At 35.6% G+C, this 27,204-nt stretch overlaps 1 long non-coding RNA gene across 2 annotated transcripts in view; it reads right to left on the reverse strand.

The window, feature by feature from the left end:
• Nucleotides 1–25,803, reverse strand: part of LOC125619388 — a 69,042-nt gene extending 43,239 nt beyond the window's left edge. For both annotated transcript variants that reach the window (XR_007350916.1, XR_007350915.1), the window contains exon 1: nt 25,441–25,803. This is a non-coding gene — a long non-coding RNA (uncharacterized LOC125619388). The remainder of the gene's footprint in view (nt 1–25,440) is intronic.
• Between the last annotated feature and the right edge of the window lie 1,401 nt (nt 25,804–27,204).

Genomic DNA, 27,204 nt, shown 5'->3' on the forward strand with positions numbered 1-27,204 from the left:
ATATATATAATTTATGTATCGCTTGGCACATCATGCATTTAGGGATATTATCATTATTGTTTTTATTATTATTGATATTCTTATGCTAGTCAGAACCTGAATTCTAGTGTAATAGTAGTATTCCACTATGATAACATTTAATATACATACTAGTTATTCACTGAGATTATATGACTGTGGTATGCTAAAAACATGCAAAAGTTCACAATTTAGTTAACTAAAGTGACACTTTCAGTGTTTCTCTTATGTAATCTTCAAGTTTGTTTTGTATATAGAAAAACAAGTGAGAACACGTAATCCAGTAAATTAGAATTCATTTAGCATTTTTAAGCTGTTTCATTTGCTAATTTTAGGAAAGAATAGTATTGCATCTAAAATTAATCTATTAGTAAATGACTGAAGTCTCTCCTCAAAACATTGAATATCATATTTAAAAGATAACTAAGCAACCTATAGTATTATTTCCCTCACTGAATTGATATACTTCTCAAATTCATCTGTTTATACAGTTTTTATTTTCAATGTACATAAATTGGTCTAAAATAGTATCTGTGCTTCCTTACATGATGTGCTAGCTCATGAAGCCAGATGTGCCATTTAGGAATCAAATTGAAAAAAATTTGTTCTATAAATGATTGTAGAAGTGGCCTAGTTCACTTCGAAACGGTGCCCTTCATTTTACATTTGATAAAACTCAGTGTAGATAGTGTCCTTGGGAAAACTTCAATAGCATGCTTGAAACAGGTGTTGCATTTCTGGGTCTACAGTATGCTTTTGCCAGGCATCCAAGAGGAGTACATCAAGGAAACTCAGATTTTTTTTTCTGATAAAGCTATGCAAATACCCATCCGAGGGCAGAGTTTGGCATTTAGGAAACACATTGATATGATGAATTGAGAATGGTGACCACAGAATTTGGAATCCTTATACCCTGTTGGTGGGAATACACAATGGGACAGCCACTTTGGAAAATTGGTAGTTTCTCAAAAGAGTAAATGTGGGAGCTGGGGTTGTAGCTCAGCAGTAGAGTGCTCACCTGGCATGTGTGAGGCACTGGGTTTGATCCTCAGCACCACATATAAATAAATATAGGTATTGTGTCCATCTACAACTAAAAAAATATTTAAAATAAAGAGTACATGTGGATTTGACATATGCAATTGTGTATTTAACACCCCTAAGTATATATCCAAGAGAATTGAAAACATACTCTTTTTAAAAAGTTGTTCAGAAAAATTCATACCAATGTTATTCCTGATAGTCAAAAAGTAAAAGCAACACAATGTCTATTAACTGATGGATGAATACATAAAACATGATGTATCCATAAAGTAGAACATTATTCAGCAATAAAAAGAAATGAAATAGTAATATCTACTACTATACCCGAAAAACATTATTCCAAGTAAAAAAATCCAGTCACAAGGGATGGTATGATCTACAGTTTCATTTATATAAAATGTTCGATATAGGGCAGATTCATAGAGCAGAGGATCTCTAGGGATGGGATGGGGTAGAGTGGGAGGGAATAAAGAATGAATTTTTGGTCATTGGTATAGAATTTCTTTGGGGGTGATAAAAATATTCTAAAACAGACTATACCACCGGTTGTACAACTCTATGAATACATTTAGAAACATTGACTTGTACACTTTAAGTGGAAAAATTGTATAAGTGAATTATATCTCAATGAAGCTGTTATGTAAAAAATTGAGTTTCCCATCTTGCATGTCCATAGGTATTACAATCAGTTTCCTAAACCAGACTATCATAAGTATTTTCAGTTTTCAAAACAGTCAAAACAAGCACTTTTAAGAACATTATTCATTGAAATGCATCAAAGCATAAGTATATTCCCTGAAGAAACACTTTCAATCACAAGCTTAAATAATAACCAAATATAATTCATTCCAGGTACATTCTCATTAAAGAAATGGCTGGCCAAAATGTTGAAATAAACATTTAGCTGCTAAGTGAACAAATTAAACTCCTTTATGATTTAATTGTACCAGTGAGTATTTCCTTTTGGAATGTATTTCTGCTTTGATACATTTCAATAAACATCATGAATTTTGTTGAATGATGGCATTTTGGAATGTGTGTGAGTATGTATATACATATGTATTTTCAAACTGCATTGAAAATGTTATTTAAAATATGAATGCATGTGTACATGCAATCATTCCAACTTCTATGTTTAAGTGTATGTATACAATACAAAAAGACATATTCCCCTAAGTTCCATGCAGTGTAGTCATATTGTGGGGTATGTATTTGCCAACTAGTTGCAAGCATTAATAGAAATATTCTTTCTGCCTCCTCTTGTCTTTGCTCCATACATGTGTGTGTGTACATACATATGTAAATGTACAAATACTTGATAGTGTTTATTTGTCACATGCTAGACCAACATTATTTATAGATGGATATTTTGATCATTATGCATATTCTGAACCACTGGAACTATTTTGAGGAATATTTGGAGCTTAGAAAATATACAGCACTTTGCTTCTTGATATGTACAGATTCATGGGAGTGATTATGGAGCAGGAAAGACTATAAAAACTAAACAATTCAGTCTAAATCTTTTCCTACTTTTTCAAATCTCAGTGCAATGCTTTGCAGTTACTTGTTTTTCCTGTTGAATTGTTTTACAGTTTTAATTTTAAAAGTGAAACTTATTTCTTTTACCCTATTGTAATCTAATGAGAACTTTTACTTCCATAAAATTTGTTTGAAAAATTGCTGTTTTTAAAAATTTATTTTCTCTGTGAACTTAAGCATTCCCACAAACAAGAGTATATTTACATTTTTTCTTACCCAATTTTAGCTCTAGTCAGCTCTGGTTGTATATTTACTAAGCATGTTAAAGATGGTCTGAAGATAAATATTGCCACTCCTCTGTCTATAGTTGAAAAAAATCAGCATTTATATCTTTTTCTCTCATCTATTCTGGAATATCCCATTTCCTCTGTCACTCACAAACACTCAGAGATAATTATTATAATTATTAACTTTCCCATAACTTGCGTTTATGTGTCTCTTTTCTATATCTTTAAATAGCACATAGGATTTATAAAAGTGAAATAGCAAAATATACTTCCAAGATGTTGCAACAGGTATGATTTTTAATAGTGTTTAAACAGAAATGTGGTAGTAGTCTTATTTCTCCCTAATCAAAGTTTTGTTTTCTATTCAGTTTGTGCTACAAAAAGCAGAAAGGAACAAAATGTAGATGAGAAAAAGAAAATAAAGAAGATCTCTTAAGATGGGACACAGAATGTTAGTCTGAGTAGGTTGATAGTACGCACAGACTCAGGTGAGGAGTCAGGCTGTCCAAAAGGAAGGTCACTGCTCTCCAAGCCAAATAATTCTCAAGATAAATATATCACAGCAGATTTGGCATTTAGTGAAAGTGACATTATAGAAAGTGACATTACAGAGAATAAGGATTTCCTATATATAACAACAGATGACACTAAAAATCTGTGCAAATTGGTGAAGATCAAGAATAGAAGGGGCTAGCAGGGTACCATGGCACATTCCTGTAATCCTAGCAGCTTGGGAGGCTAAGGCAGGAAGATTGTGAGTTCAAAGCTAGCCTCAGCAAATATGAGGCTTACTAAGCAACTCAGTGAGACCCTGTCTCTAAATAAAATACAAACTAGGGCTGGGGATGTGGCTCAGGGGTCAAGTGCCCCCAAGTGCAATCCCCGTGACCGCCCCCCCCCAGTAACAAAATAAAAAAGGAATAGAAGGGGCTCATAAAAAGGGTCCTCAGCAATGGAACATGTAGAAGTCAAGATGTCTAGGCGGGAATGAGAATGGCTTTGAGTCTCAATACATGGACTCTCACAGTTTCCTGGAGAAAGTCAGAATTTAGAGAATCATATGTTTTCCTGGTTTCATGGAGTTGGCTGTAGTCAAATTCATCGATTCCTTTGTCTTCATAAATCCTCAAAAATTCCTGTGAACTGATATCTGCCCTTAATATGGGACAGATTTATTTATTTTTCGCCAAGTTGCTCATCCTCAGAGTAACAAATCTAGAAAACATGATATCTCTAAAATTGTTTGTGCTGTATTATTTGTATAAAATGTGTTCTTCCACTTTTCCTACTTGATGAACTCCTACTTCTTTGCTAGGAATCCAGTGAAATGTCATTTCCTCTATGACCTCTTCCTTGTTCTTTCAGCATAATTTCTATGTCCTCCACCATGAACCCATGATTCTCTTAATCCTGTTTTATAGATTTTTGCTTGAACCTGAGATTCACTGGAAGAGATTGTATATTATTTAATTTAATACCTGTAATCATTAACTCAGTACTTAAACATGGCATATAAATGTGAAACCAATAAATGAGATCTGCTGATTGTCTAGTTCGATCTTATGATGCAATGTCCAGTTCATTTAGTCTCAACTAGTATTTGTTTCTACCTCACATCTGAGCTTCATTTAAAATAGAATAGAAAATGAAGCCATAGCACCTGAGAGTTCAGTGCCTCACCCAATAACAATTATTGAGGTCTCAGAGCAAATTAACAGTCAGAACTTCCTTTCACTTTGACCTGGGTCAAAAAGCATTACTTACCTGTCCTCTGTGATCTTTCCCATGTTCTTGTCTTCTCAATTCTCAGGGAAGGTTCTCTCCTATCTAAGAATCAGGGGTTTGTGAGGCATATATATCCTATTCTTCATGAGACTATGTGTGAAGTACCTCTCAACTGGCATATTTTCCAGAAAAATTCCTCCATTCACCTACTCTCTTCCACATGGATGACTGCAGCTTAATAAAAGAACTAGTCCAGGCATATCACCCAAATTAAGAAATCCCAGAGATTTGGGTTTGCAGGCTTAAGTGGTTAGAACACTATGTTCCACTTTTTCTCCACTATCATAAAAGTAGAACATCTTGTCAGAGAAACCAAGGAAAACAGAGAAAAAGATAACTGATCACATGTAAAGAGGAAAGAAAGAATGAGACAGGGAAAGATAAGTAGACATAATATATGCAAGTTCTTGAATTCCTAGTATCTGTGAACTTTTGAGTTCCTAGTATCTGTGAGCTTCTTGTCTCTGAGAGCCCAAACACATGAGTAGTCTTGGATTTCACAAGATTGTCTAGTTATCTTTATAATATATTGTCTTTTTTCACAAGTTAGCTAAAGTGGGATTGCTAACTTTTGACCCAAATAATTTAATTGTTTTGTCTTTGTCTAGCTTAATGCATTGGTTGAAAAATGATATTATTTTTCACATACAATATGCCCCTTACTCATATCCTCATACTCTATGATAGCTTTCTCCATGTAGATACATAAGGGAGCTCCTGAAGAGTCTGGTCACCACTGCTCGGTGTTCCTGGTCTTCTGACAATTACAGGAGACAGACTTTGGGACCAAATTTCTAAAGCAGATGAATGTAAGATACACATGAGGTTACAGCATTATTTTAGTGTTAAAGGGAGGGAAATATCCATGTATATAAATGTCAGCCTCTCAATTTATTCCCAGAATAGTCAGTAATAACCTCATGACTGGAACACACCATGGAAGAGTTACTCAGGGAACTAAAGATGTTATTCAGGCATAGAAAGGGTATGGACGTATGTGAAAACAGAGGTAGGGGGGAAATCAGTGAGGTTATGTGGATTCTGGTAAGGAAGATGGTGTGAGAAGCACAGAGCAGAAGGTAAGAAACACTATGTGGGCAGAAGCTGACACATAGATGCTTGAAAAAAGGAGCTATCAGACTGAGGCAGGGAGACGTACTGAGTATTTTACTTTTCACTGTGGTATGTATAGGGTAGGAATTATCTTTTTATCTCTTTTTATTATTAAACAACTAAGATCATTTACCAGTTTGCTTTGGAATGTTTTATGCATTTGGTTTTTCAGTACATTTTAATGGAGTATCTATAACATATGAGGCCCTGTTTCACACTATTGTAAAAACAGCCACAGTCCCTATTTCATAGTTCTACCAACCATTTTCTCAAGTATTTTGAGACTAGAGAGGAGATTACATGTTCAATTTTGTAAACAGCATCACATACCAATTCATAAGGTTCAAAAAACACCTTCTAAAATAAGGTGCATAGCTTTCCCTAATTAGTAAACAAAATAAGTCTTCCTGTGTTTTCTTGGTTTTGAGTGATTCAGGTTTGAAAGACAAGTGATGTATTAGTATACATGGCAGCCTGGTCTGCAAACTGGAAGAGGACCAAGGACTCCACTGTCTCCTGGAAGTTTATGCATGAGAGTGATGTTAGAAGAGGACAAGTGTATTGTGCCTTTTGGGACTAGCCATTTTAAGAATTCATTTTAGAAATATATTAATGTCTGATGGCTGAATTTTCTTAGTTGGAATTAATAAATCTGAGGGATTAATTGTTCATTTGAAGTTGGAAATTTCGAGAGGGAGTCAAGGATGCAGTATGCCAACTTCTACCATTGCCCTGTTCCTTCCTCTCACCTTAGACACCAGCACAGCCCTGCAGTCATTGTCCTCAATCCACCTGAATGGAAGCTTTATGTCCTACAAGATGTTTCCTCATCACCAGATAAAAATGATTTTAAACCCTAAAACAGTAACATGATAAATACCAGAGCACAACAATCCAATTATTTGCAAAAGTCATTGGATTTGCTCAGAGTCACACTATGGCAGGTTAGAACAGCAGTCAGGGTGCTCAAGTAATTAAATAAATAATGTGAGTCTGACTGGACAGATACAGAGAGCCAGATGTGGGAATAGATACTCCCTAATCTCCAGAAGCAGATCAAACAGGCTGGAGAGTAAACCATCATAGAAGCAGCTAGAAGGACACCATAGCCTGCCTGCTAGCAAGGATGGAATGATCCAGTTTCATGTTGTATGAGTCTACATGCACTCTGATTTGTCCAGATCTTGAGTTTGATATTAATTATGTATTCCTGCGTCATTTTGGCTTTGCCTACTAATTACTACTTCAGAAGTACTTTTTCTGTCCTTTATAATTATTTCTAAATTGGAGATTGAATGTCACAACACAGGCTTTCATTTATCATATGCGTAGCCTCATCATGTGTTCAGTCTAAACAGAGGCTAATTTCTCACAATTATCTAGCCAGTCAACCAGTCAACAAATGTGTATTGATTGCCTAAAGCAGAGGTCAGCAAAATACGGCCCACTGGCCAAACCTGATCTGCTGACTTTTTGTATGGCCTGTGAATCAAGATCTGTGTTACTTTTTTTTAAATAGTTGGAAAAAATAGAAAAAAAATATTTTGTGGAACATAAAAATTGCTTTTAGGTTTTTGTGTCCATAAGTAAAGCTTTATTTAAACCAGCCACACCCATTGATTTGTAACAGTATTTGCATTATATTAAGCAGAATTGAGTAATCGCCACACAAATTGTATAACCTACAAAAGTCTAAAGTATTTACCTTCTAGTCTTTTACAGAAATAAATTGTAGACCATGGCCTGGCATATGTCCAGAAAATCAGAATTACATATTGGGATAGGGAGAAAAATCACAGAAGCCTACATCTTGGGGGCTCCCAGTCTCATGTTCTGAATCCGGTAGGCCCAAGGTGCTGGGGGACACAAAGAAAAGGTCCATAAGACAAACTGCAAGACTCTGCCATGCCTTCAGGATCAAAGGACATCTCTGAAAGAAGAGCAGTGCTTTGATATCCACTTGGAAGTGCATTCACTAGCTTTTCAGGAAAAAAAAATTTTTTTTGAACTTTCCTGCCAGTATCTTTGGACATATTTTGGTAGAGATTTTTTTTTTCATTTATATAAGACAGCAGAATACATTACAATTCTTATTACACATATAGAGCACATTTTTTCATATCTCTGGTTGTATATAAAATATATTCACACCAATTTGTGACTTCATACATGTGCTTTGGATAATAATGATCATCACATTCCACCTCATTTATACCCCTCTGCCCTACCTAGAGTTTTCTATTCCTCCCATGCTCCCTCTCCCTATCCCACCATGAATCAGCCTCCTTATATCAAAGAAAACATTCAGCATTGACATAGATTTTTAATGTAGTTATGAATCAGTGAGTGGAAAGTTGGTAGTCATATAGCGATTGAGCATATTAAGTACATTATTTTTTCTCACTGAGCTACTTTGTAAAACCTTTTAATATAGACAATCATGGAATATGGCAACAATGAAGAATTCTGATGCAAATCAGACATTTCATATTGAATCAAAATTGAATCAAACCAATGATAATAACGAGAGGGACATCAATCATTGAGGTCATTTCATCTTTAGTGGTGGTAAGTCGGCAGCCAACGTGGACAGTTTTTCAAAATATGCACAGTTCTTTTTGTTTGAATCTCCTAGTATAGAAGAGTTGTCAGAATTATGTGTGGCATTTGGTAACACCCAGTATATATTTATCATTGATACTAACAAAAGTGGCCAACATGAAAAAGGGCAACCAAAGAAATACAGTATAAGGAATTCTTGTTTTTCTCAATCCCCAGTTCCCCAACAAGAACTTCCTGCATAAAATCTACTAATCTTCAGTTTTCTTTAAATCTGACTGATCACAGAAACCATTAGACATATTTTAAAAATACAGATTTTATTACTGTCTTCCAATTTTTGGACTAAGAAACTTTGACAATGGCTCCAGGAATTTTTATTAAAAACAACAACAAACATCTCCCCAGATATGGAAAACCCTAAAATCTTTAGAGATGCTAAGATTGTGTAATCCCTCAACAAATATATAAAACTGCTGTCCCTTAAAACAAAACCTAATTTCGGGAAATACATAATCTGAACAGAGTAAGTAAAGGTATTCGTGGTAAGCCAACATTTCAGAAAATAGAAAGTTTTATGGTTCATATACGTAATTTATATAAGGCAAGTCTCCCAATGTATATTCTATACTGTCTTTCTTCTAATTAAAACCAGAATTAGCCTTTCAACATACTACAATAGTGCTTCCTTTCAGTTAAAATTGTAAGTTCGTTTTACTTTTTTTTTCACAAGTGTTCTTTTTTCCCTCATCAAAGAGTCTGCTTTTATTCTACTTTAGTCATAAGCCTCAATGTTTCATAGACATGAGCTAAGAACAGTCTTATTGAGAAGAGAGAAACATTTAGAATAATAGGAGTTGTTACACGCACAGTAACAAATGAAATACATCTTTTGTAAATAACTCCCACCAGAAATCTTATATTTCCAGGCATCTATGCATATACCTTCATATAACAACTTTTGCGTTCGTAAAACATTCATTGAAGGCAGCTCTGCAGTTTTATAGAAAAACAACGTGCCAGGGATGCAAGAATCTTGCCAGTTCTGTGAAAAATGACACCAATTAAAGCTTAAATTGCTTGTTTTCTCATAAGGTACATATTTTCATAACTTTGAAATCAAATAATTGCTGCTTTTATATTAAATACAATAAAACAAAAAGGATGCTAGTTTAGAGGAACTGCTACAAGCATTTTAATATAATTTTCCCACCATTTAAAGTCACAAAATATGGAAAACAAGTCAAGTATGCAAAGTTCCAAGGAGATAGAGAAACTCCTTCAGATTATTACATCATTTGTCTTTTGTGTCAGGAAATGTGTATATGATTTCATTGTTTGATTAAATGCCAAAAAAAGGCACATTGCTCTTATCTAACTGATTACAGATTTTATTCATATGAAAAAGTATTTGTTAATGCTTTACCATTAGGAGATTTTTTTTCCTCTTTCCTTTCTCTCTCTTTTTAAAGTTCTAAGCATGAATTTCTAATAATAATAATAATAATAATAATAATAATAATAATAACAAAAGAACAATATTATTATTATTATTATTATTATTATTATTATTATTATTATTATTCTAACTTCCCAGGCTTTATTTTACACTCACAATATATGGTACTCAAATTTCCCACAGTGAAACCCATTCCCTAATGATTATGTACCTGCAAACTGAGCAAACAACTTCTTTCTGTCTGGGTGACTAAGTGAGTGTGTGTGTGTATGTGTGCAAGATCTAAAATATATCAACTTTCAAAAATACTAGGGAAAATGGTTTTTAGGTGTTGTGTTACCTAAAAACAAAGGTTTTTGATATGTGTCTCCAGGGTATTACTAATCAGAGGAAAGAACAATTTAAATTCTGAGTCAAGTTTTGTAAGATAATATGTTTCATTTTAATACCTTTATATAATAATTCATGTGTGTGTGTACATAAAGGTTCTACTGAGCAGATGAATTCTAATTTTCATAGGAAACAAAATAATATTTAATAAACTTGTATATTTATTAAATACATGAAAAAGTGTAAAGATGCAGTCCCATTGATGCTTTTATTTGCATCTGGGGGACCCTGAGTGACAGCTATGGTTTCACAGAGAGATACCATGTGCTTTTCATGGTATAAACTAGCTGTCTGCATTAATAATAAGCTTGTGCTGAAGCCAATTTGAGGCTACATCGAGGGATTTCAAGGTCATTTGCCAATGGCCTGGCCTCCATTAACTTCTTCAGTAAAAGTCCCAATGATCCTTATTTTGGCCTTGAGTGTGGGTTATCAAAATCATCCCTCTTAATATTTCCACATAAATAGCTTGTTTCCTTAAATAGTCATTATGTTCAGTGGGGACAGTTTCTGAAAGCTTCTCAGTTCAATAGAAAAATGCATTTGGAAAAGTATGTTATTTTAAAATATATCTATATTTGGACAAAGAAGAATTTAAGAATGTTTTGAGTATTTAATTAGAAGACATTAAAGGCAACTAAATGTTCCCTTGTCATGGGGACCATGAAGTGATATAAAACAGTGAGACTTCCAAAATATTGAGACTGTCAGTTTGCTAAAAGACAAGTAAGAAAGTGGGGTAAGTCATTATGCTATGTTCACATATGTAAGACGGTTAAAAAAAAAATCTTTCAATTGCTTAACATATTAAAAAAATTGATGTTAATCCCTTGAGCTTCTTCTTTTACCATACACTTTGGAAATCCCCCACCCCCGCCCCATAAATATGTTGTTATTTACATTAAAATTTGTAAAAAAAAAAAAAAAAAAGAAAGAAAAGAAAAAAGAAACACTTTAACAAAAAGGGGTTGGAAAAAATTGGTGAGAAAGACCGAAGAGAAATAGATCTTATTTATTGTGTTATTTAAACCTGAGTTACATTACACCATCTTACATTTAAGAGGCAGCCTGCTAATGCAAGCAAGGGTGTCTCCTGCAACGAGACAAAGATTAATGCCATGTGTACTGATGATGCTCCACCACAATTCAGAATTCTGTGGCGCCATGACGCCCCTGTTTTATATGGTGGTTTGCCAAGAGAAAATTACTTAAACCAATTGTGAATGCATTCCTTTTTTACTTTTTATACAACCACATTTATGTAAGTAAATAGTATAATGAATATTTTTGAAATGATCCATCATTTTGAATTCACCTAGTTTGTATAAAATGCAATGTGCAGTTTTTTTCTCTTGCAAGAAAGACTTTCACATGGGAATGTTCATTTTTTTTTTCCCTATGAAAAAAGATTTCTCATAGACAACCAACCACAACTGGAATAGATTCTTTTAAACATATTGTAATGTGAGAATTTTCTTCAGCTGGAGGGTGTTTTATTCTTTAAATTGAAAGCCGTTGTTCCTCAGAACTAGTATGACATTGTAATGCATGATGTGCTAGTCACTCTTTATATGCAGAAATTGATATGCTTCAAATACATATTAAATATTGAAATGTTATGTGATATTTGAAACTCCTCAGTGCTTCAGGTTTGTGGACTTGTTATCTGGAGTTACCTATCATACATATATGTGAGCTGCAAAGAGCATACAAGACTGAACTTGGGAATCACAGCTCTTTTTTCTAGACTCAACCTAACTTCTTTCTTAAAGATGTTGAATGTAGCCACCAATAGTTTGGGGTCAGTAACATATGTATCATAAAACCATCACTTCTCACATTCAACAATTAGCCCAATTTATTCATGAATGGTACAAAAAGAGAGTGAATGTTGAAACTAAAACTTACTTCATTTCTCCTTAGAGAGTAGTTTCTTCCAAAACAGAACTGAGATCATTTATAGGAGGTTTTGGTGAAGCTGTTTTCTGGATTTGTTCATTACATTTTTCCAAAGGGGTTTTTAGTTTTATCAGCCAATGTAAATGGGCATACATGTGCAATCCCACAGAAACATTTCTTATGTATACAATTTGCCTATTGTTATTTTTAGTAAAAGGGGTAAATTAATATGTCAATGTTTAGAAGGAGAATTTAATTTGGGGTGCTTTGTGTCTTTGACCTGAAGACGCTTTCTCTTTTCCTTATTTCTTTTGAACATGTCCACTGTTTACACTTGCAATTTAGTTTTCTTATCTGTAGGATGAAGAGTAATATCTAATTTATAGGGTTTTGAGGATTAAATAAAAGGATATTTTATGTACAGGATGTATTTAATGCATATCTAATGCGTGATGGAACCTCCTGAATTTTATTCTTCCTCCCATGTGCTTCCTCTGCATCATGCACACTTTGTTCTAGATAAGTGAAGACGGGAGAGTCACTTCATACTGCCTTGGTCATGCTGTTCTTCACATGGTGCATGCCATGGTCGAACTACCTGAAATTTATAGTCTTTTGTGCTCATCATTTTTTCCGTGAAAACTAGAAATTAATTCATTATATTTTAAAACAAATATTTAAAGGGTACCATGTGTACTGATGATCTAGGTGCCGAAGATTCAGTGAGCACAGTGAGACGTAGTTCAGAATTTGTATCTTTTTATTTCTTAGTTTCTAAACAATTTCCTCTTCCATGGCTATTAAACTTCCTTAGACATCCTTGAACACTTTTTATTGCCTCTTCTTCCTTCACCAAAGACTACACTGGTGGAGATTGGTTCTCACAAATACTCAAAACTGTTGAAAAGGTGTCTAATATGTTTGATTTCCAATGGTAGGCACTTATGTGTAGATCTTAAACTTTTATATTCTAAGAACTTTTTTTAAAAAAACACAGGTTATATAACTCAAATAAATTCTAAATGCTATGCCACGCCACAGTGGCAGCCTACAAGGTTGTGTAGGTGCGTTATTTGCTGTACAATTTCAATTGTACTTTTCATCTCTGAGCCACTTTTTCCTCCAGAAATGGTATAGTTTATTCCTCATCAAAATCCAAGGTGGACCCTCATCAGAAAGATATTTGTTTAAGGATAAAATCTACCTCCATTAAAGTCTTAAGTGTAATTAGTATATACAAATCGAGAGTGAAAATGAATGTCTAGCTTGTCAGCTCAACTCAGGGACTTTGGCTATATGAATTTTTTGCTTTCCCCTCAGCTGTAAGACTTAGTGACTCCTGATGTGGTTAATCCTAATGTTTCCCCTGTTGTAGGTATTAATGTAAGTTACCATGACTAGGCTACACTTTTTATTACATGTTAAATTTCTTAGTCATCTTGGTATCTCCTCATTTTCTAGCAAAGTAGCTTGCATGAAATAGGTAGATAAAATTGAGTCTGGGAACTGAGGAAGGAGCACAATAAACTGAACTTCATAGTCAAACAGTGGAAGTACTGAGACAAGGCTATTTAACTCCAAACCCCTGCCATACATACATCATTAATTGTGTATGTATTATTTATCTTCATCATTCTAGCATTGCAAAATGAGGTTTTTATTGATCAAGTAATAATATTTGTGACCATGCAGGATTATCTCAGAACTTCCAGAGCAATCACACTGATAGGATGGTCTCAGCTGATCCCAACCAGACCTCCTAAATGAAACACAGTTTATTGGGTGTGAGAGACTTTCAAGTGAGCTCATAATCAATGTTCACTCCCTCTGTCCTTTATATGTAGTAAACATCTCATGGCAGCCAGAAGTGGCATGGAACCTCAGAGCATGAATCAAATCTCTTAGTTCTGGTGCTGGGCTTTGTTCTCAGTGTGTGTCTTTATCTTTCAGCTGCCTGGCAGTTGGGCTACATTTGTGGAAAGAAAAAGGTATGCACAGTTGAATTAAGACAAGGATTTCTCTATAACTGAAATCTGCATATATATGCATGTTTGCTTTCAAAGTCTCTGAAACATTAACATCTTATTCAATGATGATATACAATTTAGCAGTTTGTAATATATGACTGTTTGGAGAATGTCTTTAGAAGTTTCATGATTGTGCCATGCATTTTGTATACACAGATTTCCCAAGATTTGCAAGGTCATGGATTTGATCTATCACCCTGATGTCATGATAATTTTGGCAAGTTTTCCTTGCCCATTCCTTGGATCTCTTCTTTTTTTCATACATAACCACTTCAGAGCTGGCTCATCAACTGTGCACAGTCCTGCCTCTTTCTTCAGAGAGTAAACATTTTGTCAAATGAAAACAGTTTTAAGACGAGGGTTTCCTTGGCCAGAGTTGAAATAAAAGCTTTGCCCTTATGCAATTAAGGGAGAGACATCTCTAGACATGTTTGAAATCTTTTAAATGTTCAATCTTTCCACAATCTCTATGTACCCTAGAGGAGCCAATGTCATCTCAATTATGAATTATAGGTGGAAAGAAAAAGACCAAATCCCTTCTTGTGCAGACTCCAAAGTGTTTCAAACCTCATCCATAACTCCTTGGTTTTTCTTTCACTTAATATTAAGTGTTCCATCATTATACTTTAACTTGCTATTGATGTGCTACTTTTTATTTAAAAATAGGAATGGGGGCCTAATTAATGATTAAGACCATTTTCCCCAATGTCCAATTCCTTCCTTGGGAATGATGTACCAGATTAGTTTATGGATTCAATTCATTAGTATATCTATATTTATAGGAACCTTAAACATATAGGTAATAGGACAGTCAGACATTATGTCCATTTCTCTCACTTCCAATTTTTTTTATATATGTAACTCAATTAAAATAGCATATAAGGCAGTCTGTAGAAATTAGCTATTAAAATGTTATAGATATCTTAAATGTGTATGTGCATTGTGAAGATGGTCTGTGTGGGTGCATGCATTTGCGTCAAGAAAGCAGGGGGAATAGGGATGGGTGGTATATAGATATGTATAATTATTGAGAGCCTACTATTCCCATGCATGATTCTGACCACTGAATACATGGTAATACAGACATGATCTCTAATCCTATGGAGTCCATAGAAAAAGGTGAGTGATAGATACTGAATGAATAAATATATACTTTGATTCTGATAAATGCTAAGACATGAAATGGAACAATGACAAGAAGAGAGACTTCTGAAATTAAAAAAAAAATGACTGTAAAAAGAACTCTCTGAAATGATGAAAGAGAGCCAGTCACATGAAAAACTGAAAGAGAGCTTCAGAGGAGAAATTACAAAAACACAAAGATCCTTATGTGGGAACATATTTCTCCACAGTTACTTGGGTTGGGGATGTGAAGAAGACTGATGTGTTTGGTGTAAATTCTCTTGTAAAAGTGGCCAATTCAGTTGTAATGGTAAATTTGGATTGTCAACTTGATTGGATTAAGAGATGCCAAAGGTTAAGAGGCTTCCAGGGCATGTCAATGAAGGTGTGTTCTAGGAATGATTGGCATGTAGGGTAGGGAACTAAAGTGGAGACCGTCCCTAAATATGGACAAGACCATCCAATAGGATGGTGGCTTGGGTGGAATAAAAAAAAAAATTGGAAGAATAAGGAAGCAGCAGCAGATGCAAGCTCAATTCTTCTTGAACTGGTTCTTGTTTGTTGCTGTAATCATCTGAGGATATCAGACTCTTGCTCCTTCAGTCTTCCAAAGTGAGCTCTGCCAGTGATTCTCCAGGGAGTTTTTAGAAGCCTTTGGTCTTGGATTGGGTAGCATCATTGATCCCTCTTATTCTGAGGCTTCAGCCTCTTAGACTGCATAGCTACTGCTTGGTCCAGTTCTCCAGCCTGCAGACAGCCATTGTAGGCTCTCTGGCTGCTGGTCATGTAAGCTAATCGAATAAATCCGCTTCTTATTATCATAATTCCTATTGTTTCTATTCCTCTAGAGAATACTGACTAATACAGAAATCGGTATCCAGAGTGGGGCCATTGCTGTGACTTAACCTGACCATGTGGTTCAGAAGCTTTGGGAACATTCTGGACTTGGTTGGAGGAATTTCAAGATGCTTAGCAGTGCACGCAGGAAATGCTTTAGATGGTTGTAAGCAGAGCTTAATGTTCAATTCTGGAGGAATCACAGAAGACCAGAATGCCAGTAGAACCACAGACAATGAAGACAGGGCTCAAGAGGGTTCAGAGGACACTATTGGTAATTGGACTAGAGGCCATTACTGTTATGTTCTTGCTAAGAAGTTGTCTGCATTTTGCCCATGTGGTAAGAGTTTCTGTGAGGCTGATTTTAAAAGTGATGGATTTCTTAATCTGGTGGAAGATTTCAAAGGAAGGCCTGGAAGGCCAAGCAACTTGCAACAGGTCAGACTCCCTGCAGGCAGCCCCTGAGAGGGCAAAGCATGGAGATGTGCAGAGGAAGCCGAAGCTACAGTGGAGACCTCCGAGATTAAGAAATTCCAGTATGTAGGACACTGTCCTAGGAAAGCTGTAGAGATTGAACCAGACAAGTCAGTAGAAAGGCCACTTGGGCTACAATCAACAAGGTGTAGGGGCAGAGTTACAGAAGCCTTTTGGAGATGATATCATGCCATGTGCTCAAGATGCCACACACAGAACTATAGGACTTTTTGGCTGAGCTGGATTTCTATCTTGCTTTGGTCCCATCCCTTCTTCCTATGCCCCTATTTTTGTTAATGGAAATGTTTACTGTGTACCTTTTTATATTGGATATTTGTAAATTTCTTTTAATTTTATAGGAGCTCACAATGCAAGATGGTCTTGAGCCTCAGAGAAGATTTTGGACTTGAACTTTGAGTAATCTCAGAACTGTTGAGACAATAGGGACTCTGGGGAATGGACTAAATGTATTTTGCATTGTCAAATAAGCATGAGCTTTTGGGAGCCAGGGGATAGAATGTTATGGTTTGGATGTGAGGTGTCCCCCAAAAGTTCACATGTACAACCATGTGAGAGGATTCAGAGGGTAAATGATTGTGTTGCAAGAGCCTTAACCCAATCAGTGAAGTGATCGCCTGATGGGATTAACTGAGTGGTAATTGAAGGGAGGTGGGGCATTGGAGGCATGGCTTTGAGATGTATATTTGTATCTGTCAAGTGGAGATCACTCTCTTGGCTTTCTCATCATAACATGAGCTACTTCTCTCTGCCTTGCTCTTCCACCATGATGTTCTGCCTTACCTGGAGCCATGAAGAATGGAGCCAGCCTCCTTATGTACTGAAAGCTCTGAAACTGTGAGCTCTCAAATAAACTTTTCCTCTTCTGCAGTTGTTCTGGGTTAGATCTTTTCATTACAACAGTTAAAAAAAAAAAAAAACCTGACTTATACATCAGTAAAGTTTAATAAAGTGATTGTTTACAAAGCTATAGGCAACACCCATGTTAAGAAGGTTAGGTGCAGTAGCCAGTCATTTGGAAGAGGAGGGAGGTTTTACCAATCTAAATATAAAGGTATAAAAGAAGAATAGGTTACAGGATCTCAGAGAGGGGATCTAATGGAGAGGGCTGACGACTGCAGTGGTAATCTGCAAAAGACAACTTCAATCACTCCTCAGTCATCTGGAATAAATACCTTAGCCTCACTCTCCTCTAGTTCTTGATCTATTCTATTGATAAAGTCAACTAGAAGCTAGAAGCTGGAGACTCAAGGGTATTTGTTGATACCAACCACCCTGGTTACTTTAAAAGGCAAAGAGAAGATTGAAAATGATTCAGAGTTGGAATGACAGAACCATGAAAAACATTCAGTTGGTCTGTTTTGAATTTCTTCTACAGTGCTAATCACTGATTCAGTGGGGCATCTTCCAAGGTGCAGAGGCTAATGGGGCATCACAGTAATTCACCATATATTTGGATGACTGTGACATTGGTTGAACATATGATAACCTAGTGGTCAGGCAGTGTTCATGTTTCTTCCTAGGTAACTATACTGATGAATAATTTCAGTGAAGAATTTTGCCCCAAGAGCAATATAGGTAGCCTCTAAGGTTACTGTCTACCAGTAACTTAATGTTGTCAATTTTTACATTTCCTATTTTGAGAATTGAGCCTTCAGAGGCTAAAAAGAAAGTATAATAGTGAAGTGTAAGTTATTCATTTCTTGTTTGAAATAAACTTGAAATTTTAGAAAATCAAAGTGGAATTATTTTATTCTTAGATTCCATTTTGGATATTGCCTCATAGGTAACTGCATTTGTCTAATGATTTTCCAATACCGACTTCGCAGCACAGCATACAAAGGAAAAGTATAACAGTCTGCTTAGCTGCCATAGCCAATCATACAGACTAGGTGGCATAAACAGTAGAAATTAATTTTCTCAAAGTTCTGGGGACTAGAGTTCCAAGGTCAAGAGGCTGTCAGGGTTGGTGTATGGTAAGACTTCTTTCCCTGGGTTCTAGGCAGTCACCCATTGATAGGGCTTCAACATAAGAATTTGGGGTGGACACAATTCAGTCTACAATAGAGAGTACTGTCTTAATTAGGGCTCAGGCTAGCTATCTGTAACTAGACAATGTCATAACAAAATGCCAGATTGGGTGGCTTAAATAACACAGGTTTATTTTCTCAAGTACCTAAAGGTTGGAAGTTCAAGATCAAGGTGTGGACAGGGTTGTTCCTTTGAAGCTTGTAAATAGCTGTTTTCTTCCAGTGTCTTTATATGGTGCCTGTGTGTGGTGTCATCTTTATCCAAATCTCCTGTTCTTATAAGAGCATAAATCATAGTAGAGTAGGACCCTCCTTAAAGATACCATTTTTATCTTATTTCTTTAAAGGTTCTATTTCCAAATTCACATTCTGAGATATGGGAGAAGGAGCTTTGTGTCTTTAACCTCCAAGTTTTGGAAGCATGTAAGCAAATGACAAATACCATACAGGACATCCATTGAAGGAAGATTTTGAATAATCTGGCATTTAAGAGGGTAAGTGTTTGTGGTCATCTCGGCAACATATTTGCTGAAAGGTAGAGTCAGGGAAAGAAGATTGGATAGGGAAAACAGAATCCACTGGGCATCAACATTATCCCTACACTGTTGCCCAAGAACAATGGAGCCTAGTTCATTAATGGATCACTGAGCAGCAGCAATGCAGGCCTTCCTCCCACTCTCCACACACTAAGCTTTGTGCAACTGATTATTTCAACTTTTGATTTTTTTTTGCATTTCTTCTGCAAATAATGGTGCACTAGTGTGCAAACAGTTACACTACGATATCTTCTCATATCTGTCTGTTCTCGTTCAGCCAATTGAATTCAACTTTAGCAAGCTACCATTAAATTTTGATGACCTTAGTGCATTGGGGACAGTTTAAAACCAAGCAAACCAAATCACTCACTACAAAAAAGATTGGACTCAATTTGTGCCAGCTAGAAATATGACTGCCTTTCAAGAATGGGTCCCCAACAGTGCCATAAAGTGATTATAGAGTTAACAGCTCAAGGCCCTGCTTCCGGAAGATGTCAAATGGTATTATACCTGGCACAGCACGGTTCTTGTTTTGGTGTAAGGAGGCACTTGTTTTCAGTTTGTATTATGAGTGAATGCAAATCTGTCAAATTGTATTTAAGGTCCCCCTTTTATCACAACTGCTCAGAAAGCAGTGGTCCTATGGAGAGAAAATAAGATAGTGTGTGCTGGAAAATAACAAGTGGCTTTCTTGGGGAGCAGAGTAGTTTTAGCTTTTGCCATTTTCCATGGTGTAAACACTCCTACTGTGGCCAATTTTAAGCCACTGCCATAGTGGCTTAAAATTGGCCGATTTGGAAAGAGATGTATATAACCACCTCTGGCAAGTGGTAGAAACCAATTCCAGCTTACCATTGGTAGTGGGTGGAACTAAGATGCCTAGCCCACAAGTTCAAGCTACACCTTATCAATCTGAGTGTCAACACAGACACCAATACTCTTCAGAACATATGCAGAGCAGTTCAGTCACATAGAATTCTGCTGATGACCACTCCAATAATGCAATTGATAAAAACCATTGTTTGGGCAAATTAACAAGCACAGAAAAATTTTTCTAATATTAGCAATGCAAACCTTAAAGAAAGGAGAAACTATGAGACAAGAAAACTGAGCAACCTTGTGAAAGGATTCATACTAATATGGTCAATATTTTTTTCCTGAACACAAGAGACTTTTTTTGTTTTAAATCTTTATTTTTTAGTTGGACACAATATCTTTATTTTATTTATTTATTTTTATGTGGTGCTGAGGATCAGACCCAGGGCCTTGCACATGCTAGGCGAGTGCTCTATCACTGAGCCACAACCCCAGCCCCAAAATACTTTTATTCTTTCTTTTTGGGGGAGGCAGGAGAAAGGTTGTTGATTTTTTAATTTGGTTTGTTCCATTCTTATGATCAGAAATGGGATTAGAATACATTCTGTGTGCTGTAAATTATATAACTATATATTGTAAGCTGTACACTTTTTCAGCCCAGAAGGTGAGCCTAGTCATTTCCAGAGAATCACTTCCTAGTCTAGGTATATAGAGTCCATCTAAGTATTGTTATAAGGAGCTAGTTGGCTTGAACCTACCTGCCTGCATAGTATATTTAATATTACAAAGCAAAACTGAAGATCCTCTCCTCTCCTGGTGTCTTTATTTCAAATATTTTTTTTTTGTTGTTGTTATCAGGGTATGTCACACATTATATCTGAAAATTCCTTTCTCTGAGTTATTAAAACCCAGAGGGGCAAAGAGGCCATCATTTTTCATCTTGCCACTAGTGTGTCTCTGTGGATAGAGAGGTTGGGCACAGCAGTAATGGTCCCACATGAGAACAGGGATGGCCACTTTCTTTGTTTCTTCCTTAGCTAAAGTCCCTCTGCGAAGTCTTTGTGAGCACTCTGTTCTTTGGACTGGCTTCACTAAAGGTGCCAGGGACTTGCCTCTGCCTCAACTTCTCACAGTACCTTCTGCTGCTTCTATACATTGACTCTTGGCAGTTGATAATTTGCCATTTGGGATAATTATTTTTCTGCATAGTGATCCAATTTAGTTTTATATAATAAAGTTCAAATCAATAAAATGTGGTTTCATAGAAAGCAGCAAACATGTTCTAGCTTCGGCTCTATAAATTCCAAGACTGCTATCATGCTCCATAGAGTGTCCCCATAAACTTGATAATCTGGATTTCTTATATTAAAACATAAATATGGGACTGAGGTTGTGGCTCAGTGGTAGAGCGATTGCCTAGCAAGTATGAGGCACTGGGTTTGATCCTCAGCACCACATAAAAACAAACAAACAAACAAATGAAGGCACTGTGTCCATCTACAATTAAAAATATTTAAAAGTTAGATATATTTTTAAAATATTTTTTCTCCAGTTGCAGGTGGACACAATAACCTTCATTTTATTTTTATGTGGTGCCCAGGATCAAACCCAGTGCCTCAAGCATGCTAGGTGAACATTCTACCACTGAGCCACAAACCTAGCCCCCAAAAGTTACATTTTTATTGTGCTTAAATATACAACTTATTAAATAGCAATGAATATTTGTGTAGTTTTTAAAGATTATGAAGTCTAATTCAGATGTATTAGATTATTTAATCACAATACTAACCCTGTGACATTGATAGGAATTATCTTATTAATCCCATTAGTTGATTAGAAAATTAAATTTTAGAAAGATTAAGTCATTTTCCTAAGGTTATGTGGTTGGTAAGGGAGAGAATGAGAACTTGAACCTGTATCTTCTGACTGTAAATCTTTATAATCCATGTTCCTTCTAAAATATACAAGGGATTAGCATACTTAACTTGAAAGATCTCTCAGAATTTTTATTTCAGTATCTCAACCAGAGGCCCTTTAAAATCAGGTTCCTTTTCTGTGTTTATATTTCTCTGATATTTTTGTATATATCACTCTACTTGAAAGAAAATAGATTGTACATTTATTTCTGAAAAGTAGCTGCTTAAGGTTTGGCACAGACTGGTATTTTATTCCAGGAAAAAAATCTTAAAGTTTTAGAATTGTGTAGAACAATTTAAAAAAATACTAAAATGTATATTTGCTTCATAGTTAGAAGTCTTCACTGTTTCAAAGTTATGAAACAGCTCACCTACAATGCATTTTCTTCCTTCCTTCTCTCCTCCCTCCCTCTTTCCCTTTCTTCTTCCCTATCCTCCCCACTTTCTCTGCCCTTCCCTTTCCTTTCCTTCCCCCGTCCTTCCATTTTTTAGGAATATTGATGCATTGATGAAATGGTACTTGGAGTGCATGAAGTATGAATCCAATATTTTGTTTTGGATGGGTATCCATGCGTCCAGAAAATTTATAGAATAGTTGGATTTTCTGCACTGATTTGAGGTGATGTTTTTATTGTAAACTCAATTTCTATATTTATTGGACTTGTTTTTGTATTTCTTATAACAAAGTTTGTTGATATTTATGTGATAATTGAATGCTGTTTTAATTATTGAGGATTTAGAATATGTCCTAACATTGTAGAACTAATTTACATTAGGGCTTTTTCTGTATTAGATGTTCATGGATATTCTTGTGTACTTTTTTTCTCATGTAGATTTTATGATTATTTTGGCTAGTTCTGTGTTAGCTTTCTGTAACTGTGGCAAAACACCTGAGATAAATGAATGACTTATAAGAAGGAAGGTTTATTTTGGTGAATGGTTTCAGATCATTGTTACTTGGCCCTATTGTTTTGGCCCTGTGGCATGTCATGGCAATAGCAAGTGACAGAGGAGAACCATTTACCTAATGACAGCCAGGTGGCCAAAAGCGAGAGAGAGTGTCTGGGATCCCAATATCTCTGGAGATAACTCCAATGACCTAACTTCCTTCCATGAGACTCCATTAAAAAAAATTGTATTGATTCTTTTTACTTATACATAACATTAGAATTCATTTTGACATAATTATAAAAGCATGAAATATAATTTGCTTTCATTCAGTCCCCAGTACGTCCTTTCCCTCCCCTTCTTCCTGCCCCTGTTCCCTTCCTTCCAACCTATTGATGTGCCTGCTACTTATTTAAGATTTTTTTTTAAGTTAGTGTCTTGGGGTTGTATGTAAGAGTGAGACTTATTGTGGTCTATTCATGTGTGTACATAGGAAAGTTAGGTCAGACTCATTCTGACCTAATGAGTGAGTTCTCCCTATATCTACCTTCCTCCTCCTTACCCCCTTCTTCTATTCCACTGATATTTCTTCCATTTCAATGGAATTCCCTCCCCACCCCCCCTTTTCTTTTCTTCTTTATTTTGGACTAGCTTCCACATGTGGATAGTCCTCAAAAAAACTAGGAAGGGGACCACTATATGATCCGGCTATCTCACTCCTCAGTATGTATGCAAAAGATCTGAAATCATCATACTGTGGAGATGTAGCCACACCAGTGTTTATAGACGCCCCATTTCTTAAAGGTTCTACTGCCACCATACAGCACCACATGGTGAAGACCAAGCCATTAACACATGTGCCCTTGGGGGACACTTCTAAATGATAAAGAGTTCTTAAAACAGGAAAAAATTTGTAAAAAAAAAAAAAAAAAAAGTATACATTAACTTCAGATAAATTGACATTTTTATAAGATTGTGACTAGGGAAAGTCGCGTTTTCCATTCACCTCACTCTTCTTTCATCCTGCATTGGCATTAACGTAATTTCTGGACATTTTTTGGTTATGGCTCATTATGTTTTTTGACTTCTATTTTCATTTCTTTTCTTCAGTGTTTTTTGGTCAGCACCTTTCATTCCATGCTAATCATTGTGGTGATATTGGATATTGTTTTTTTTTTCCTGTATCTAGTGAAATCCAGATTTTAAGTATAATGTTATTTTGGAAGAAAGAATGTATTTTGATTATCTTATTAATGTATTTTCATTTTATTGTTTTATAAAAGCCAAACCAGATTAATACATTTGACAAACGAAAATGAAAACAAAAACTTGTGCCTAGCCAAGATTATTTAAAATTCTAAAGATAAACAAAGCTCGTTCTGGGTATTCGTGCTGTAGAAAAGGGGCTGATATCATAAAGGTCTTTTAGAAATCAATAATTTAAAAGAACCAAAAATTCAAGAGAAATACAAAGTTTGTGCATAGGAAACACACCATTGTCTCTTATATATGAACAGATGCTCTATAACACCCATAATAAAAGCTATACCAATTAAACAGTGTCATGATACCAGAGTTATTCACTTACAGAGTAGCAAAAGTCAAAAGTTTGTTTAAATTGTTTGTTGGTGAGGCTGTGGGGAAATAGGAATTGATGTGACACTGTGAAAGGCCTTTATCTATATTACAATTAAAAATGCAAAACATCCCACTTCATCAAATTTATTTCTAGCATTTTTGAGATATCTTTGCATAAGTACAATATGGTGTATAGACAAGTATGACATGACTACATTGTTTGTAGCTATAAACACCTGGAAACAACATAAATGTCTATGTTAATTGTCTCTATTAAATGATTGGTTAAATTATTATGTACATTTCAACAATGGAATACTATGCAACTCTAAAGAATGTGAAAAATCTCTGCTTATACCAAAAAAAGAGCAAGGTTCAGAGTAAGCAATGTGCTATGTTTTGCTTAGAAAAGGAAGAAATGAGAACATAGTTTTATATGTGATTATAAATTGTAAAATTCTGAAGAATTAGCAAGGAATTAATGACAGTGTTTACTTTCATGTGTGGTGGTATGGAACTAAACCTCGAGGGCACAAAACTAAACACTTCTGCCAGCAAAGAAAGGCCTCATTACTCTGTATTACTAAGTTGCTTGTCTATCTTCTCCAGAGACTATAAGACATGTACAGGTGGGGGCACTATTTTTTGTTAATTATCATATTCCAAGGAATCTTATTCCTAGGATACTTATCAAATGGAATTTTAAAGTTTTTTGAGCTATTTTTGAATATATCATCTACTCAAAATTATATTTAAAAAGACACGTCTATTTTGCAACATTTATTTTGGAGAAAACTAGGTCAGTAAACTGGTTCTTAATTAGAGATCACCTAAACTGGTTTCTTATTTAGGTGATTTTAGTCTTTTTTTTTTTTTTGCTACATCAAATCTAAAATAAATAGAAGGAAATCTGGGTGAATAAAGGAAGTTCCCTAGAATAAGGTGAATAAAGAAAGACCAATTATATGATATCATAGGAAATTACTCAAAATAGAATTTGGCATTTTCTATTTTTAAAATTCTTGGAGAGAAATCCAATTAAATTTGAAATCATATTTTTCCATTGACTTTAATTTGATGTAAAATAAGGCTCCCATGACTGCCAGATATTTTAGTAAATTCATAAATAATATTCAGAGTAAGTATTTTACAAAAAACTTACCTGTTTTAAAAAGAATGTGCAGAAGGTAGTTAAGACACTCTCCATAAGATTCTTGGTGTGTTCTTCAAGGCAAAAGTTCCTGCAAAGGCAGAGGTTATTCTCACTTGTCCCATTCTCACCTCATAGATTGCATTTGGGGAATGCCAGTCCGTGGACAGAGAATGCCTCCAAAGGACACAGGGCCTTAGGGAGGACCATGGGTTCAGCAGCAGTTCTGGGGCTTGTTCTGATGTGCTAATCCTGTGACTGCTTCTTGGCTTTGCCCATAGCCTTGGCTCCGACTCCTGGCTTGGATCTTGGGCCTTGGCTTGGTTAACTCTCTGACTTCTGGTTCTGAACGCTGGCTGTGACCCCAGAATAAATACTTGCAACAACCTCATTAGAACTCCTGGTCTGTGGTTCTATCCTGGTTTCCTGGCCCTAGGCTGCTTCTCTAATGCCAGCTCACAGACTTGAGACTTGGTCCAGAGCTGCATGGGAAAGAATTTTAGTAAACTGTGAAGGACTATACAAGTGCAAGAGAGGAATATTATTTCCAGTCAATCTTCTGGCAAAGGCAGTGGTCAGGAATGTGATTGTATGATAAGGGGAAAGATGTCCAAGCCTTTTGATGATACACATGAAGAACTAGGCTAGAGACCCTTTGCTTTTGGATCTATGTTTGAAAGATTAGCTTAATCTCTGTATAATAGATTCATTCCATTGAGGAAAAAAAATATCATTTTCAAATCCATCTGCTGATGACTTTTGTCCTATGATTCAGACCAATAAGACCACACAGCCTACCTCAGGCCCCACATGTGGATGCCCACCCAGTAACTGTGACAGAGGAGACTAATACTGAACTCATCCTATTCTTTCTCTGGCTCCTGGCCTCAACTTTTTGCCCCTTTGGTGCTCTCCAGCTCAGGGAAAGGTACCACCATCTACTAATGGTCCAAGTAAGAGACTTTACATTAGCTTTACTTTTCCTGCCCTGGTTCTCAACTAATCACAGTTCTGTTTATCTCCTTTGATTCTTCTCTCTTCTATTCAACTACCACTACCTTTTGGTTGGCCACCCTGTTTCCAATTCTTCCTTTCTATAGTATCACATGGACATGGAAGTGACATTTGGAAAATACACATCCCATTGTGTCACTTTTGGAGTACAATTCCCACCAGGTGGAATAACCATTCTTCATTGACTGGTAGCTTAAGACCTAACTCTCTAGATTCAAGCCTACATGTCAAAAGGTCTGTTTCTTCCTTAAAACTCAACATTGGTGTCTCTTCCCTTTTTTGACACCACTTCTTCCATCAAAAGGGCTTATTACTCTGAGTTGTCAATTTCCTTGTCTATCTTCTCCAAAGAGTATAAGACACTTAAGGATAGGGACAGTATGTTTTGTTAATTTTCATATTTCTAGTACCTTATGTGAGCCAGAAATATAGTAAGTGTTCAATAATTACATATGAAATAACTGATTGAATTCATAAACCTTCAAAATAAAATGTAAAATAATTTAAGTACTGAAACTGGTAAATATCTATTAATTCTTGGGACTAGTCAATTGAGAGAAATATACAGATAATTAAACAACAATAGCAAAAAGTCACCCAGAATAAAAATGGAAAGGGCATTAAAAAATAAAGACAATAGAATGAGGACTTTGCTAAATCTACTTGAGGTAAAGTACAAAAAGAGAAAGGATGTGTTCTTCACTTGTATTCTCCGAGAGAGAGAGAGAGAGAGAGAGAGAGAGAGAGAGACACCCCAACCAA

This window comes from Marmota marmota, unplaced genomic scaffold (genome assembly GCF_001458135.2).
Source record: "Marmota marmota marmota unplaced genomic scaffold, marMar, whole genome shotgun sequence".
Lineage (NCBI taxonomy): Eukaryota > Metazoa > Chordata > Mammalia > Rodentia > Sciuridae > Marmota > Marmota marmota.